We start from the raw sequence: 19,020 nt of genomic DNA, 5'->3' as shown, positions 1-19,020 counted from the left end.
CATTCATTCCTGTGCAAAAATATTTAATTGAAAGGATGAGAGAACCTGGAACAAGTATTTTAGCATATTTAGTACCAGTTTTTATTTTCAGTGTGTATATAGTGATACGTGGCATCACGATACCCTTCATTATGCTATACCACATGGTAATTAAATCTGGGATTCTAGGGCAATAAGACATGAGAGTCACACTATTTTGGTGCTGTTCGTAACTTCCATTTCTACTGAAAAACGCTAAATTAGTAGCATTTTATGATTCCTGATTTAGCTCTTTTAATAAGAAAGGGAAGCTAAAAACAGTCCGACCAAGCAGCTGAAGTCTTATCACAAGCCGGTAAGATCAATAAGCTAAAAAAGGATGAAAAGTTTTTGAGTGACAGCTTAAAAATGGAAAATTTAAATATATATCACTGCCTTTTGCTCCATTGTGTCATGCGTAAAGCCCGTTTTGGCAGTACATTTTTAAGCAGTCAAGAAAGTGATTTATCAGTGTCACTGGATTTGTGTTTATGTTCCATGCTGTAAACTATGCTTATAGCAATATATCTGTATTAAGGCATTAATACTAGGAGTGCTACCTAAGCTTAACATTACTAATATTGTTCAAAGCATAGTTTATTGGGCTATAAATAGTTACATCAGTATTGACACTTGCTGCATTATCTAAGTGCCTGGATAACTGTGTCTGATGCTTATATACTGTCAGCATGTTGCTGCTGACAGTATATAAAACATAAATAGTGACCACGAGTGCTATTTCATGGCTACGGTTGGTGTTTCTACCTGCTTTGGTCTGCAGAGAAGGAGTCCTATGCGTGCAGAAACGTAGCTATATTCTCCCAGGGTTTATTAGAGGGATATGATGAGAGGAAAACCACATCTTGATTTTAAACATTCTTATTTCATTTGACCACTCATTTTATGTCACAAATAAGAATACATAATCATGGTCCACAGTAAGGGAAGGATAGTTAACAAATCAGGAGTTGAGTTTTGGTTTAACTTTCTACACCCAAGCTATGTCTTTACCTTGATACAAAACTGGTTGCTATTGATTCATTCATTTAACAGGTTTTAGTTGAAGGTTGACTACTGTCTTAGTCTGTTTGGGTTGCTGTCACAAACTACCATACATTGGGTGGCTTATAAATAAGAGAAATTTATTTCTCACGGTTCTGGAGCATGGGGAGTCCAAGATCTTGGCTCAGGAGTCCAAAATCATGGCTACAGCAGATTCAGGTCCACGTCTTAGATGGCTGTCTTTTTACAGTAACCTCACATGGAGGAAGGGCAAGGGAGTGCTCTGGCCTCTTGTAAGGGTGCTAATCCCATTTGGGGGGGCATGTGTCCACCCTCATAATCTAATCATCTCCCAAAGGCCAAACATCATCACATTGGGTGTTAGGATTCAACATATAATTTTCAGGGGGACACAAACATTCAGTCTGTAGCAACTACTATACAGTGGACACTGTTGCCATAAAAAGTATATGTGCTAAGTTTGATTCCTTTTGTTAAAAATCAAGACAATATTTCAAGTCTCTTTGTATTTGACTGTACACATTCTCCTTTATTAAAGGCTGTAAACAATGAAAACGCTCCTTTTTTTTTTTTTTTTTTTTTTTTTTTTTTTTTTTTTTGTGGTACGCGGGCCTCTCACTGTTGTGGCCTCTCCCGTTGTGGAGCACAGGCTCCGGACGCGCAAGGCTCAGCAGCCATGGCTCACGGACCCAGCCGCTCCGTGGCATGTGGGATCTTCCCAGACCGGGACACGAACCCGTGTCCCCTGCATTGGCAGGCGGACTCTCAACCACTGCGCCACCAGGGAAGCCCGAAAACGCTCCTTTTTTTCCCCCTAATTTCAAAGTTTATTGACAGCTTTTGTTTGGGTTCCAGAGTAGAGAGAAATACACAGAAGAATCTGGAACATATTTGTTTGATTCATGCTGTCCTGATAATAGGGAGGTGACAGACGATCTGATTTCTGAGATCATTTAGACATCCCTGATTTAATCTGTTTCTTTTTTTATTGCTAGTTTTACAAAGAAATGGTATCAAGAGTTGAGAAAATGGAGAAAAAAAATCATACTGCATATCCTCTTCTAAAATATCAGTTGGTTCTTTTTGCTTGTTTGTTTTGGGAAAATGGTCTTTCTTAAGTTAAGAGTGGTCTTCAGGAGACAAAAAATGGTAATGTAAGTCATGAATATGCTAATTTAGCCAGGTGCTCCTAACTTTACTTTGCAAAGGCTAATGGCATACATTAAATTAAGGTTTGAGTTCATTAGAATTGGGAGGGAATAGCCATAGCTAGTAATGTATGCCTTCATTCATTCAGCATCCTTTTATGGAGCACCAGCTATGAGCCAAAAACTATGTGGCTCTTTGGAGAATAAATGATAAATGATGTCCATTCCTTATCCTAAGGACACAGTCCAATGATGTTGCCTTTTGCTAAGTTAATCCAAAGAAATTTGGAAAAGGTTTTTTCCCTTAACTAATAAAAGACAGGAATTAAATGCATGAAATGATAATGATCAAACCCATTTTTGTTAGTTTGTAATTTCTTGCTAGTTCTTGCTAGTTGTTGTAGAATATGATAGAAGCAAGTTCACTGAAATGCTAAGATATTCACGTACTTCTCCTACCTCTTTTGCCTCAGATATCTTATTCCTTGGAACTGATTGGATGGTGACAAGAAGGATACCAGTTTGGGTCACCCATAAAGGATAGACAGCTAGTGAGTGATGTAAGATATTAATCCTAGGTGTGATAGCGATGCCAAACATCATGAATCTTATTAAGAATGAAGATAAGCAAGCATTGACTTCTCTTGTCCAGAGCAGACGGGGGAGCTAGAAGAAGGGGATTTTCTCATCCAAAATACGACAAATATATGCTCACCTTTTCAAAGCCATTAAAGTTTGTGCCTTGAGGACACTTTTCATTCTCCCTTAAGGAACTTTTAATATCATTGGATTTATTTTGTGGTAAATAAACCTGCATCCTTTGCACGTTTGCCAGTATTGGCTATGTGGTTAATGCAGAGGAAACAGAATAGGGCAGCCACCAGGGAAGTTTCCTTGCTCTCCTTTCACCCACTTCAGGAAGGAGGGAGCTGGTGGAGGATGTGGCTGGTGAAACAGCTCAGCTCCAGAAGCCGGTAGAGAACAGGGAGCACCTTAAAATTCTAGACCTTCAAGATAGTTAAAGACGTTGGGAAGTCAGGGTGCTCTGGTCTTTTCTGGTTGGTCCGCTGCCAGCATCCAGCAGCTCTGAGCCCGGGATAGATACCTTCTTCCCCCAGAGTCTGCCAGAGTTCCATAAAGAGCTCAGAGCATGGGAAGCGTAGGTTATGTTTCTTTCTTTCTTTTTTTTTTTTTTGCGGTACGCGGGCCTCTCACTGTTGTGGCCTCTCCCGTTGCGGAGCACAGGCTCTGGACGCGCAGGCTCAGCGGCCATGGCTCACGGGCCCAGCCGCTCCGCGGCATGTGGGATCCTCCCAGACCGGGGCATGAACCCGTGTCCCCTGCATCGGCAGGCGGACTCTCAACCACTGCGCCACCAGGGAAGCCCCTGTTATGTTTCTTAGGTCCTAAATACATCCTTGTAAAAGTGCACAGGACAGTGGTGGAGTGAAGCCTAACAGTCCAGGGATCTGTGAAATCCAGGGGTTTCTCATCAATTCCTCACTGCCTCCTTTGTCAGTTGAAATAACCAGCTTTGGTCTAAGAAGCAGCTAAAAACCTTATACAAAGAGCTTGTAAACAAACACCCACTTGAACCATCTGGTCTTGTAACACATACAAGTGATTAAGCTTCAGAGCTATGATTGTTAACTTTTTTAAAACACAGCAATTCCAAACACCCCCAGTGGACTCCTTATACAAGCTTACAGGGAGGAAAACCTGAGCTGCTTTATATAGTAAATAATATGGGGAGATTAAAACAATTTTTTTTAATTTCCCTACTTTCCTCCCTCCCTCCCTCCTTTTCTGTCTTCATCATGAGCATTAGAGAAAGAGAAAACCTTAAGATACAAACATATGGACTAAAAATACACTTATAGTTCCACTAAGCCTACATGGTCAACGACTTAGAATGGCTCCTTCTCTTTAGCTTAATTATTATTTTTGCCCTTGATAGAGACAGAAACTTGCATGCTTGAGTGTATGTGTGTGCATGTGCACACAAGGGGGTGTCTTAGTTCCTTCTAGAATACATTAAGCAATCTGGACTATTTGCAAGTAATGAATTCATATTTTTTGTTCCTAATGAGTGAAGAAAGTCAGGTCAGGGGGAAATGAAATATGTTAAGAGTCTCATTTTAATTGTATAATATCGACACTGTCTTTATAGTTAATTTCCTTACAAGGCGAAGGGCATATGGATTGAATTCTTCATATATTTCTAACGTGGAAATGATTCTAAATTGGAACATTTCATTTAGGTGACATCACTAAAGGGAAAAAGAATAAGCCGCACATGGGACCACAAGCACGTGGAAATAACACACGTTTCTAGCCATTGACTGTTGAAATGAACAATACATAGAACCCAAAACTCTTAAGTGAAATAAAAACTCTAAGTGAGAAATCAGTATTATATTAGGACTCCTATTTCTGTCTTCTCCATCTTGACCAGCCCTCATGCCTAGATTTATCACATCAGCTGGGGGGAAGAAAGACAATGGTTGAAAGAAGAGTTGAAAGAGGGTTTAGTTAACAGCGATGGTGACTGGTGAATCAAACAAACCCTCAAATATTAAATAGTTCAAATAGAAGAAAACTTAATTGTTCTCTCACATTTAAAGTTCACAGTGGGTATTCCTGATTGGAGTGAGTCTCTTTCTGGTGGGGATTTGAAGGTTGAGCTCCTTCTATAATCTTGCTCTCTGACTTCAGTGGATGGCATTCAGGGTTGTCCATAGCATCTGCAAAAGCCCCCAGAAAGGGAAATACTGTGGCAAGTATTGGTGGGTGTGGTTTCCACCCAAGTATGGAGAGGCTTCTGTCACTTCTAGTCTCTTCCCATGAGAGAAACTCAATCACATGACCATACCTACCTGCAAAGGTGGCTGGGGAGTATGGTCTAGTCTTGTGCCAAGGAACAAGAGGTGGTGAACTTCTGGCTAGCATCCCCCAAAAGAGGGAAAGAGAAAAAGAAAAAAAGATGGGTGCTGACACAAGACACTCTATAGTACCTTTTATTTGCATAGAAGAAAACAATAAATTAAATCCTTTTTCAGTGATGTGCTGATAAACTGTCTCTCTGTTGTATATATACATATGTCCATTCTTTTTTAGATTCCTTTCCCATATAGGTTTATAGGTTATTACAGAATATTGAGTAGAGTTCCCCATGCTATACAGTATGTCCTTGTTGATTATCTATCTTATATATAGTAGTGTGTATATGTTAATCCCTAACTCCTAATTTATCCCTCCCTGACCAGCTTTCCCCTTTGGTAACCATATGTTTAAAAAACACCTGAGTTGTACATTTGCTGATTTCCTTGGTGTAGATACTCCCGCCGTGGGTGATTTCAAGCTACCAACGTGAAGTCACTCAATGTGGATTTGAGAAGAGAGGTACAGACTGCTCTAGCAAGCCGGAGCAAGGCAGTCTAGCAGGGCATTTTACTAATGAATTCTGAGAAAACACATCAGAGGCAGCCCATTTGTGGGAAGGAAGTGAGTGTGCATTTTCCCTTTTGTATTTGACACAAGGAAAGGTTCACTTCAGAACGGATTTATCATCGAAAAAACCATCAATGTGATGATGTATTCCTATCAAGAACAGATGGGGTCGTACCATTTTTGAGTTAGAGAAAAATAGCACCAAGGACACATGGAGTCCAGGCTGAGCATCTGTACTCAATCCTGGGTCGCTCTCAGGTAAAACTGAAAGCTTCTAGAACAACTTTCCAAGGAGTGGACCAAGACGTCAGATGCCACTTCTGGAATTTCATATGATTGTTCCCGTAATTGTTTTCCAAAAAGAGGGAAAGATTTTGGACATGGAATGAATAATGGTGATAACAAAAAAGAGATGCCAAGGATGTTTCTTTGGTTTCTGTCTGTAACTCAGGTTGGATGGTGGTGTCATTCCTTGTGAGAGAAGCAAAGGACTGGTATGAGCTGGTTTGTGTTTTAAGAAAACAACTTTGAAAATTAAATGGATGCTCAGCTCTCAGTCGGCTAATTAATTAGAATTGTTAGTAACAGACCAGTGGCTGTATATCCTTCTGAAATTTTTGGTTTCTGCTTGTCTACTTTTGCTGTCCAGAGAATCAGGCCATATAATGATCAGTTTGATTCTGTCTTGCCATTCAGCTTTATCCATGCAGGTGTGGTGCCCTTGAATCAAAGGCCAGTGGCCCAGATGGAGGATCAAGACAATGTAATGTACTGGGCTTTAGCCCAGTGGTTTTTGCTAAGCGTGTGTCTGTTTTCAAGTGTTAAAGTCTTTCAAGTGTTAAAGATACAGCACCTCTTGAACTGATGGTGTAGTCTGAATCTATACTGTAAAGGCTCAGGGTTTCCTGTTTGATACTTCTTGCTTTGTTTAATTGGGAAGGTTTATAAAGACATCACTAAGGGCTTCCCTGGTGGCGCAGTGGTTGGGAGTCCGCCTGCCAATGCAGGGGACACGGGTTCGTGCTCCGGTCCGGGAAGATCCCACATGCCGCGGAGCGGCTGGGCCCGTGAGCCATGGCCGCTGAGCCTGCGCGTCCGGAGCCTGTGCTCCGCAACGGGAGAGGCCACAACAGTGAGAGGCCCGCGTACCGCAAGAAAAAAAAAAAAAAAGACGTCACTAAGAGTCCAGTCTCCATACTTTTTATTTGGAACACAAGCTCAGGCAGATCAAAACCTAAAAACAAATTAAATCTGTGACTTATTGGTTTTAGTTCGTTACTGGCTTATTTTAGGTCAATCACTATTTTTGGAAAGTACTAAAACTGATAATGACAGACTTAGGTATTGAGGTTTCTATAAAAGCTAATGCAGTCACTTAGTAAATAATGAGCCCTTACAGGGAACAGCTCTACTACTCCCATATTTTTTAATAATGGTGAGAAGTGAGCTCCTCTGAAACTAACTTTCCCCATGCCAATCTACCCTATTGAATTTTTCTCTTAACTGTAGTCTGCCAAAAAACAGGACTAGGGCTTGGCACACCAGTTTTGATCAGACCAACCATCAGAATCATAATGTCCTAAGTACAAAGCTCACTAATTGAATTTCATTAGCTGGACTGAAATATAGCAGCCAAGACAGAGAACACTGTTGGCTGCTTTTTATGAGGTCCGGAGTCCAAAGTCATTTTTTAAATGTGAGTGATGCAATTTCTTGTATCTTTCATTTAAAATGCTGCTTGGTAAACAGTGTTTCAGATTAGTGTATTTGTAATTTAAATGAAGACAATACATCAAGCTGAATCTGAAAAGAAAGGAGAAGTTTAGGAATGATTCATCCCCCTTTTTGTGTGATCTACTGTAGAAAATAATAAATAAATAGATAAGGAGAGGGGGGAAAAATGGTTTGTGGATTTTGGAGACAAAATTGAACTATTTCTAAAAGGAGTCAGTCCCAATAGCTAAATCTTTGTTTTCTTCAAGCAGACTAATGCATTCTGCCTAATTCATTTTTTATTTTCTCTCAGGGTCTGCTTGCAGATTTGCCTTAACAAAGGAAGCATCACATTACATCTTTTAATAATTGATGGCTCTCAGTCAGAGCCAGCTTGAAGGAAATTCTGAAAATAGGTACTGATTGAGCAAATGCCTTCTTTCTCCCCCCATCTCCCTCTTCAGCACGCCCCTCTCATCTTTTCCATCCCCTTTTGCTTCTTTGCCTCTGTCTTGACAGGTAGAGGCTGATGATTATCGTTTGGGGTTAGGTTTTACCTACTGCTTGCTCTCCCTTGTTTATTTCATGTTATCTATTTTATTAAAGACAGGGGGAGCTGTTAATTATAAGCCAAGTGATAAATGTTATGGCATAATCACCACCAGAGACAGTTTGTTGGGAATGTAAGAAATTGGACCTGGAGCTTGTACTTCTCAATTCAGAGTGTGCTTTCTCCAAGGGTCAGATTACCCCGGAAGCTGGGTCAGCTGTGGCGTTGCCCAATTCCAGCTCTTCCTGCGGGTTCAAATACTGTGAGCTGATCCATGTTTTTCCCCAGAGAGAGAAGGCCATCTCCATCTTACCTCACTCCTGGGGTCATTAGCCATTGTCTATGACTCGGAAAAGCCTTTACGGCTTTCAGACAGCTGTGGTCTGTAGAACCTTAGACTGGTCCACAGTGAACCTGGCTTCCTGTTCTGAAGTTACCTGTCCTTCCAGGGCTTCATTTTCCTCACTGGTGACATGAGGACTTTGGAGTGGACCATCTTCTAGATCTCTGCCAGGAATGGCGTTCTTGCATCCTCCCCCAGGGGAAGTTGCACTCCATTTGATTTTGACTGTGTTAACGGTACTCCGAGTTTGAGTGAATGGGCTATGTGTTCCCTCACATTTCATCTTCCTCTTTCCTTCCATTATTTTTCTTTTCTCTTAGTTTTTCACATTTCTTCTCTTCTGCTACTTATCCTTACCCCTTTCCCTTTCTGCCTTTCCATGTTTCTAGGGTTAAAGTGGAAGAAAAATGATCAGCAATGTGCTAGAATCAAGGATCTTGGTCACTTATTTTAAAAATATTATGTCCTTTTTACAGAAGAGCTTTCTCCTTCAGAAATTGCATCAGAAGATAGCCAGTATTAATGAACTTGTGAAAACTAACTGTAGAGTGACAACCATAGGGACATCTAACTCTGGAATTCTAAGCTGGAGTTCAGTTTAACTGGGGGAAAGCCGTACTGTGTATCCATCACTGAAAAAGCTGTATCTGTTACATTGCTGGATTATTATCCATTTTCAAAACTATATCAGTCTCTGACCTACTCTTCCTTTCAAGGGTCATTTTTAAATACCATGTTAATTATATTGTTCCCTGTTTCTCTTTTATTATAGCAAGCTTGGTTGTATGTGTATGTGTGTGTGCGTGTTGGGGAGTGGGGTAGGGTTTGAAGTCATCTTTGCCCCACATCTTCCCATTAACCAGTAACTTGTTTGTATATCCTATGCCTGCCCAGGATAATCTTTTCTGATTGCTTTTCTAAAAATCTTGAAAAAAATCTTCAAATAATCCAACTTATTTAGAACCACATGAACAACCTATGGCAGGGAATCTGGAAAGCTTAGGAATTTCTTCTGTTTATCATCTACTATCTGACTGTGTACTAAAGTCATATTCAGTTGGATCAGTGGAACTATTTTTGTTCCCCCCTTTAAAAATTTTTTGCCATCCATTTATGTTTTGACAGTGTAGGATGCACAGGCCTTGGTATCTGTAAGTAGGTTACAGGTGACTCCTCTAGTAAGACATACTCCTAAGGTTTTGGAATTGAAAATGTGCTTTTGATCAAGGATAGCCAAGCTGTTAATCGTTGGGTCCCACTGTAGTGCCACCATGATTCATGAACATTATGTGATAAATGGCTTCTCTTTTTAATGGAATATCCATTCTTAGTATTTGGGACCTGAAGAACAGATCTCTGTCCCTCTGAAGGTAGAGAGGTAATTCCCCATCTTCTAAGGACATGACTGCAACAACCCAGAGTCTGGTAGGGATGGGGGTGGTACCAGTCCTCTTGCCTTGGCATCAGTGTCTTTGTGAGTAGAGAAACTGGTAACTTGGTTCTCTGGATTTCCTTTAAAAATATACTCTGGATTAGGGAAAAAATCCAGATGCTTCCTTCCCCAACCATATACTATGCAACCGTGGTGGGGTGGCACCATTCACATTATAATCCGTGTGAAAGATGCCCAGTGAAGCTGTGCAAAGCAAAATCTATGTGAGTATATCTGGTAGTTTTCCATCCTGGAATGCATTAATTTTTTTGTCAGTTCATATGTCCAATCTCAATAATGAATTGGGTATAGGCAACTCCTAGTTTATAAAACAGCAGTGTCCTAGTGTACATTTTAAAACTGGTTGCTTGTAGTTCAGAGTATTTGCAAACAAGAAAAAAGAAATGAGATACATGGTAGTGAGTTTCTAGATTCCCAGAAAAAGTCTCAGTCATGCTGTAACTCAACTTCTGAAGGTCTGCAACAGTCTTGCTTTCTATTCTTTAGTACATTATCTACTATATTGAAGAAGAAATCTTCCACCTGGGTTGGTTGTCACCATTTAAAGTGAAATTGATCTGGGGAGGAGTATATTGAATTTTGTAGTAAGAGGATACCGTTGAGGTAATAGGAGCAAATCTCACATACCCTTCTCGTGCCCATCTGTCTTCCCTCACTCCCAGTCCCTGAATGGTACAGAGCCTGAAATGGAATGGGCATGAGGGGTTTATGGCAAAAATATGCAGAAACTGGGGCGGGAGAAGAGCAGTCAAAGAGCTAAGTTCTAATTCCTCCTTCACCCCTACCTCCCGAGAACTCCCAAATAGCAAGACCCCAGTTGCCCGTGGACAACTAGCTCATGTCCCTTTGGGCTCCAGATTCTTCCGTCAGGAATTGTAGAAGCACTAGGCAAACATCTTTTCTCTTCTTGCAACAACTCCTAAAGGTTTTGTGCATGTCTAAAAGGGAGGTGAGTGGCGGGACTTCCCTGGTGGTGCAGTGGTTAAAAATCCACCTGCCAGTGCAGGGGACATGGCTTCGAGCCCTGGTCTGGGAAGACCCCATATGCTGCGGAGCAGCTAAGCCCGTGCACCACAACTACTGAGTCTGCATGCCACAACTACTGAAGCCTGTGTGCCACAGCTACCGAAGCCCACGTGCCTAGAGCCCATGCGCCACAACAAGAGAAGCCATCGCTATGAGAATCCCGCACACCGCTGCAAAGAGTAGCCCCCGCTCACCTCAACTAGAGAAAGCCCGTGCGCAAAGACAAAGACCCAACACAGCTAAGAATAAATAAATAAATAAATTTATTTAAAAAAGGGGGGGGGTTGAGTGGCTAAGGTAGTAATTCTTCCTCCCCAAGACTTTGAGAGCAGGGTCCCCCTGACCCCTGACCTGAGCGGCCCCTGCAGATGTGGGAGGTCACAGTAAGACGATCCTGAGTTGAATGCCTTTGCTCAGAGTTGAGTGCTATACGTGGGGTCAGAGGAGAACCTGTTCCCAAAGCTGTTACTAACAGTGTGAATGTCAGTTTGAATTTTCATTGATTTCAGAGGTGGGCTTTGACCAGCTATGTATTTTAAATGTTAACTTGAAATCACAGCCACATCGGTCATGACCATTGGAATGATTACCTGGACAGTAACTTATTATCTGATGAATCAGCACCTGAAGGATTTTTGTTCCTTCAGATCCTTCTTTTGTACTTCTGGAGTCCTAAGCTTTCTTTAAAAAAAAAAAGTAACAACCTAAATTAGTTTCCCTCAGGCATCTTACCCTGTAGCGTCACTTGGGTGGGTTCTTTCCCAATGCTTTGTTATACTTATACAAATTGCAGGTTTTTAATAAGGCCTCCTGTGTTCACAGTCCTAGAAAATAAATAGAGTTGGATTCTCACATTCGAGTCATCTTGCCTTCTTTTTCATTTATGAGTATACCAAATACACCTATTTTTATTTGCAGAGCATCTTCCTTTTTTTTGGGGGGGGGAGTTCTTTTTTTATTGAAGTATAGTTAATTTCTAATGTTGTGTTAGTTTCAAGTGTACGGCAAAGTGATTCAATTATATACATGTATCTTTTTTCAGATTATTTTCTGTTATAGGTTATTACAAGATATTGAGTATAGTTCCCCGTGCTATACAGTAGGTCCTTGTTGTTTATCGATTTCATATATAGTAGTGTGTATCTGTTCATCCCAAACTCCTAATTTATCACCCTCCCCACTGATCCCTTTGGTAACCATAAATTTGTTTTCTATATCTGTGGGTCTATTTCTGTTTTGTAAATAAATTCATTTCTATCATTTTTTTTTAGATTCCACATATATGTGATATCATATGATATTTGTCTTGCTCTGTTAGCATCTTCCTTTCTTGATTCTAGATGCTATCAAATTCCAATCTGTACTGGAAGCCTCCTTGGTCTCTGGGCTTAGTTGATCTTCAGCTCTCCCTCTATGCAAGAACTTTTAAAACGATCCCTTTGTTTTCTCATACTCTAATAGTTTCTCTTGAGCATGAAAGCAAATGATCAAAGTTTGATTCCAGTTGCTTCTTGTGGTCTTAGGGTATTAAGGAGAAGTTGAAATTGAAATCTCAATCTTGTTTAATTGTCAAGCATTTTACTTTTAACTTCATTCTTTAAAGAAAAGGGAAAAAGCTGTGGGTTTGAAGGGTGTCTTGAGTGAATACGATTTAGAGCCCCTCTGAGAATCTTCTAATCACAATACAGGCATCTCTTTGAAGTGTTCACTCCCCAAAGTCTATGGTTACCACATTCATGCGTCAAGGGGTGTGATGGAAATGGCCTGGTGCCATCAGATTAATGAGTTTTCCCACAATTTTTTAACCGAACAAACTGCATGAGAGTGTGCACCAAACAAATTGTTAGGGCCTTTCAGTTATCTGTTGGTCACAACCGTTTTTTTTTCTCCCTTCTCCCTTCCCTAGGCTGCAAGTCTGACACAGAATTCCCCTGGATATCCCAGGGATCCCTGTGTTGCTCTGAACAGTTTTCTTTTCCATAAGGATAAAGATATGAGAGGTATTAAGTTAAATTATATGGAATTGCCATTTTTGTAAAATATTGGCAGTTTCCTGAGTTTCAGTCTAATAGTTTTCCTCTGATAAACATTCTACCAAAAACAGCATTTTGAAAAAAAGCATATTTGGTGAAAATCCACTGTGGGCTTATTTAAAACTGAAGCTTTGAGTTTTTCCAATCAGGAAACTTGTCCTCTACCTGCTTCCTTTTTATCTTTTTTTGAGGATCGGAGAAATAAGAAACAAACCCCTCTGATTTGAAGAAACTCGAATATTTTGAGACCAAAGTGCAATAAGTAAAGTCCCTTGATCCCTGTGATAGAAGAATTTTTTTTCTGAAAGTTATAAATGGGTGTTATAATGGAAAATGCTTTCAAACCTTAACCAGAGCATGCACTATAAATAAGAGAGGAGCGGAAGATTAATAAATCTGATAAAGCTGAGAAGGAAGAAAACTTAAAATAAGTAACGAGGACTGTCCCTTAGTGGGAATGTTAATACAGCCCTGAGTATATATATATATAGGAAAATCAAAGACTTGCAGAAGGCAGCGCAGGCTAAGTCATAGCTATTAATGCGTACTTAACTCTCTTGCCTGGGAGATTTTATTAAATTCAGCAGCCAAGAAAACTGACCTCACTTTTTGTTTGTTTGTTTTTTTTTCCTTTTTTGGGTTGGATCCTTGCTCACGTCACACAAATGAATAGAGCTGACAATTTACTGGTTCATCAGTGAAACAATATTACATTATGAAGATGTAAGGAAAAAATCCTACGCTAACGTTGTTGCAGTTTGAAAGGTAAGCTGTTCCCTATAAGATTAGGAGACATCAATGTTCCTTTAAAACTTACAGAATATAATGCCATGTGTTATATGCTAAAGACTTAAGTGGCCTCTTGACATCTTTGACTGTCCCCGTGGTCCTGGCAAGGATTTCTTTAGTATGTGAAGAGGCTCCCATGTTTCCCTCATTCTGTCTTTTAAAATGCAAAAACATCATTTTGAAGCTTTTCGCGTATTTTATTTTATGGGATATTCTGACAAATGGGACTTTATGGAGTGTGTGTTGCAATGATCATGTGATTCTTCCTGAAAAGTTTTACTCTTGTTTTTGTTAATTCCCTGTATTGGCCACTAAGCCATGGTTGTCAGGGTCAGACTGTTTCTTAATTCTTGTCTTCTGGTGACGCGCAAGAAGTGAAATATTGTTGTTCTTTCTGTCTTGTCCTGTACTTAGGATAGGAAACCGTCTCTTTTCAGTTCTACCTCCCGTGAACTTACTAAAAGTTCTTGGCATGCTGTCGGTTACCAATTGGATGCCTAGTCCTTTCCAAATATATCTAAAGGTTAAGTCTCCTTCACTCCGTTTTTGAAGGAAAGGCACCTAGTGCCTACTTTTCTAGGCTGTCATCAATTACTTAATTGGTCTCCTAAACCCAGGTCCTCCCCTTGGATCTATGAACCCCTTGGTAATGTCTGTCATATGAGTATCACAGTACGGAGGGGTTCTTAAACTGGAAAGTCTGTGCTTCCATCAGACATCCAAAGAGGTTCACATCTCAGGAAAGGAGGCAAACCGCTGCCCTGCGTGGTTAGCTCCTCCAAGGCAGATCGGTGAGTCATCCGTTACCCTCTTCCCCCATCTGCTGCAGTACCAGAGGCAGAGCAAGGGTGCAGGAAATCATGCTCTCCATCCTGCCTGGTATTGAACCCCCTGGAGTCAGTTGGATTTTCTGAACAGCATTCAGCAGATTCCTGCTTCCATGCGGAAAATAGCGTTTCAGAATTGAATTACCTTTTTCACGACACCCAAGTTGCTTCGCTTGCAAACTGAGAATCATTTAGGCAATGGGAGAGTACTTTTCCATGTGCCAAGTGGGTTGAAATGCATCTGGTGTTTTCTCTGCTCCTTCAGGTCCAATGACCATGTAATGGAGTTCTGGCCCCAAATCATTCAGTGACATGAGTCTGGGATGTCACCTGTTGCTTTGTGTAACATTGGTTTAGTTTTACTTATTGGTGATACTTCAGTTTGTGCTTTTGCGAAACTGCAGGTGTGCCCTGCTTTAAGAAAACTGGAAATTGCCTCACATGCATGCTTAGGATGGATGCCTTTGCATGAAGGGACGAGTGTTTGCACTCTAAAAATAGGTTGGCTTTATAAAATAATTTATCACAAGATTCCTTTAAATAACTAGCTCTCTTAGAGCATTTAAAATATGATTTGATTTGAAAAAATCGATGTCCACTCACTCAATTTTTCAGCAACGTGCACCTGCTTTGTAACGCGAGGGAGAAGACGGGGAAAAATCAAGCAACGAGGAATGAGGGTCTTAAGTGAGCTGAAGAGGAATTAATTTTAATTTAGAGAAGAATTTGCTTTTCTAAAGTTTCCCAGGGAAAACACCTTCACCTTTATCACCTCCAAAGTACATAAGAGAAAAAAAAAAAGAGAAAAGAAAAAGCAGGTCAATTTGAGTTTGGAAAAAATAAATCTACTTTTTCGGCGGGTCGCGTTCTGCATTATGCCTGTGTGTAAAAGTAGGTTTGCTTTGATCCTGACTATTAAAAGTTTATTTTTAAACTCAGCCTGGGCAGGAATCCAGCGATGCTCTTTGCCCCTTTAGTACATCCTGGTTTCAGGTCCGTAGCCTGGCGGAATGCAGCTAAGCAGCAGGAAATAGTTGAAAAGTGTGGAGACTTGATGGGTGCTGAGCGGTTTTTTTTCCTTCCCTTCTTCCCCTCCATTTTTGAAATTCAAATTGAATGCAATTTTCAGCTCATTTGAGCCAGAATATACTGTGGCTGAGCTTCAGTGGCTCTTAAATTCAAACTCACAGGAGAAAACAGATATCATCTGTCACAGAGGGTGGGAGAGAGGACAGTCCTGCATTTTATTCATGGGAGACGCAGCTCTAGTAACTAATTCAAACCCTTCTGACTAATCGACTCATCATTCACCAGCAAACTTATCAACTAATCAATGAAACCTTGAAGACACCCATCTTATGAGGTCTGGGAGCAGTGTCCCCCTCCCTGTAAAGAAGATAATTGTTCAAGTCTATTTTTGTATCGTTGGGATTTTAATACCTTTTTTGCAAACTGAGCCAGAAGATGATGGCAGTCTTTTCTGCGGCCCTTCCTCACTGTTTTTATTGTTTCCATCTTTAATGTCTTTGTCAATGCTATTTATTTATGACTGAGAATTAGCAGAAAGCTTACTGCTGGCCAAGTGTGGCCAACATTTTTAGTTTTTTTTTCTTTACTAAACAGACTGCCTGAAAAATATTCTTCTTTCTTGGGGCAAATGTTTAAGTACCAATTAAAAGAGAAAGATCCACTTATGTACAGGGTGGCTGTTTCAGGATGTCTTGAGAATGCCTGTCAGGAAACTGCTGCCCCTGGGTGTGTGCCCAGGGAATCCAAATGGATTTGGACACAGGATAATCTGACGTCTCTCCTCTGATTTCGGAAAGGATGTGATAAAGCAATTCTGGTTCTGAAATGTAGCTTTTATGCTTTACCACTGGTGCTTATCTTTGACTGTTTTAGTGTTAGCTAAAATTTCCATGGGAACACGAAGGCCATCAGCTTTCTCTTGCTTTTGTTGTTGTTGAGGTTCATGAGAGACAAATTAATTATGATGCTATTTCAAAGTAAGGAGTAAAACAATTAGATCTCTAAATACTATCGTTTCTAATGAAGTTAGTTCATAGCCCTCAAACTCGGAGTTTAAAAATGTTTTGCAGTAAGTGTATGATCAGGCCACATACATTTATACTCACACCTGCGTGCAAGCACATATGTGTGTGTGTGTGTTTTACATGTCCCCAAGGTCTCCTAGAATGTGACAGCAGGAATTTCCGGTCATTTTTACATTAATAAAGGCATCAACCACTTTACCCTGTTAGTAGCAATGTGCTTATGCTTTAGGTTTCTGATAGAAGGCATTTATTTCACTTCCTTTATAAGAAAGAAGATCCTGAATTTTTAACCTGTTTTCTCACTATTATACCCTAATATAACTACCAGGACTATATTGTTTTTTCTTTCTATAAGAAACCAAAAACCTACCTTGACAGGGAATCCAACGTTTTAGATAACTATTAAATTAGTTAATAGAATTTGTTTTTCTCCTAAAATATCTGATCTCTTCAATTTACAAGTATTATAATTACTGAGTGCTTACTATGTGCCAGACATTCATTGGGCTAAGATTTGCAAATATAAGATGGTAGTTCTCTGGCCTAAGTGAGGTAAGACATTGGAGATGGAATTTCAGCCTCCATTGGCTGGGAGAAGAGGCTTGTAAAGGTACCCAGGTTCTCAAATGATTCTCAAATAGGCAGTCCCCTCCTTTTCCCCGGTTGATAATCACTGGTATGAAACAAATATGATCTAATTTGGAGGTGGGAGAAAGGATGATACTCAAAATAGTCAGTGAAAAAGATAATAAAGTATGCACACTGGGGTGCTAAACGTACAGTGTTCCTTAAAAATGTTTATGGCATTGGGCAAGGGAAGGACCATAGGGGTGCTGTCCTCCTGCACTGTAGGATGGGTAGCCCAGGGGTCAGTGGAAGCAGCAAGGAGGACCAGCTCAGGAGGGAGGCAAAGGTGGAGTCAAAGGGAGGACGCTTGAGGGAGGGGGCTCTTTGGTGTGCAGGAGCCTGCCCATCCCAAGACAACTGAGCGTTACATTTCTAGGAATTTTGTGAGCCAGTTTTTCATGAAATATTGTGAAAAATTAAATTATATAAACTTACAGTAAAGCAATTATCTTAAAAATAAAAGTAGTAAATACTCAGAACTTACCTCTGGGGATGGGGCTAAAGAACTGGGAAGTGTTGAGTAGAAAAAAATGTCAGAAGGTTGGGTTACATAAGGAGAATGGTTTCATCTCCATGGAGAGCAGGGCATTAAACTAGCCAAATGGTTTGTGGGTGATTTAGAAATCCTTGGGAGCTATTGACTAGTTTTAATACTTTTAATTATTATTATAGCATATGTTCACTCTGGCAAATTTGGAAAATAGAATAATAGCTTACATTTCTATAATGCTTTCTACGTGCCCCACACTTTTTTAGTGCCTTAAATATAATAAATCATGAAATCCTGGAAATAGCCTTATAAAGTAGTTGCTAATATCCCATTTTAAAGAAGGGGGAATTGAGGTACAGAGATGTGCAGAAGTTTGGCCAAATACAGGAGCTTTGATTTGAGGGCAGATGCCCCCATCTTGGAGTTGGCTTTGCTGTACTGCTACTTGATGCAGCAAATGCCTACCAGCATAACTCTGCCGCCTGGAGCATCTCTGAGAAACTGGACCAAGAGTGGGATCATTTAGGAGGGAGATGGGGACTCTTTTAGTTGTAGACAATTAGGATTTGAGCTGCAGGGAATCTGAGGCATGAGGCTCCCATAGCAAATCAGCCTGGAAAAGGAGTGATACCCGAGCCAGAGACAGACAACCCTTGTGTGTGGTCGTGAGAAAAGGTTGGTCATTACAGGGATGAAGCATAGAAAGAAGAGCCTTAAGGAAGACTAAACTTCAGGAAGAACAACAAGAAAAAGAGGCAGTGAATGAGAGAATGAACAAGTAGAAAGGGAGGGGGAGGATGAGAGCCATAAAGGACAGTGTCATGAAGATAAAGAAGGAGCATTTGGGGAGGAAGCAGTGAATGAACAGTGCCAAGGGCTTCAGGGAGATTTTATAATGGTGACCATATAATTTATTGTGCAAACTGAATCGCTTTGGGAGTGAAGGGGGGAGGAGTACTACTGATAGTCAGACCGGAGACAGAAATAACCAGCAAACAGTGACATAGGGTCAGGCTAGGCTTTCAGATACACAAAACTGGCAGGTTTCTAAGAGTTCATGATGGTCGAGAAAGGATTCTCTTTAACCAGCGTTTACTGAGCATCTACGATGAGGACTGCTAAGGGCTGAGGATAAAGAGACATATGGCAAAGTTAAAAAGTATTTTGTGGAGGGAAAAAGACAGAAACATAATCCATGCCTACCCAGTAGTCACTCTTCACAGTTTATTAATAGCTTTTTCTACGAATTCCAATGTTTGTAGAGATACTGCTCTAACTAGTTTCGTTTTCAACGAAAAAAGGCAACCATGCCACATACAGGTCTTCTGTTTACTTCTTAACATATGTACTCTTTTCACGAGTATGTATTTAGTACCCCCTTAGATGGACAGATCATAACACATATCCTAACGTATGTGACCATTTCCTTAGTGATACACATTTAACCCTTTTATCTTTTTTGTTTCCAGTAGTGCT

The sequence above is a fragment of the Mesoplodon bidens genome, assembly GCF_964165515.1.
Source record: "Mesoplodon bidens genome assembly, chromosome: 2".
Taxonomy (NCBI): Eukaryota; Metazoa; Chordata; class Mammalia; order Artiodactyla; family Ziphiidae; genus Mesoplodon; species Mesoplodon bidens.
Note: the sequence above shows the minus strand (reverse complement) of the source record.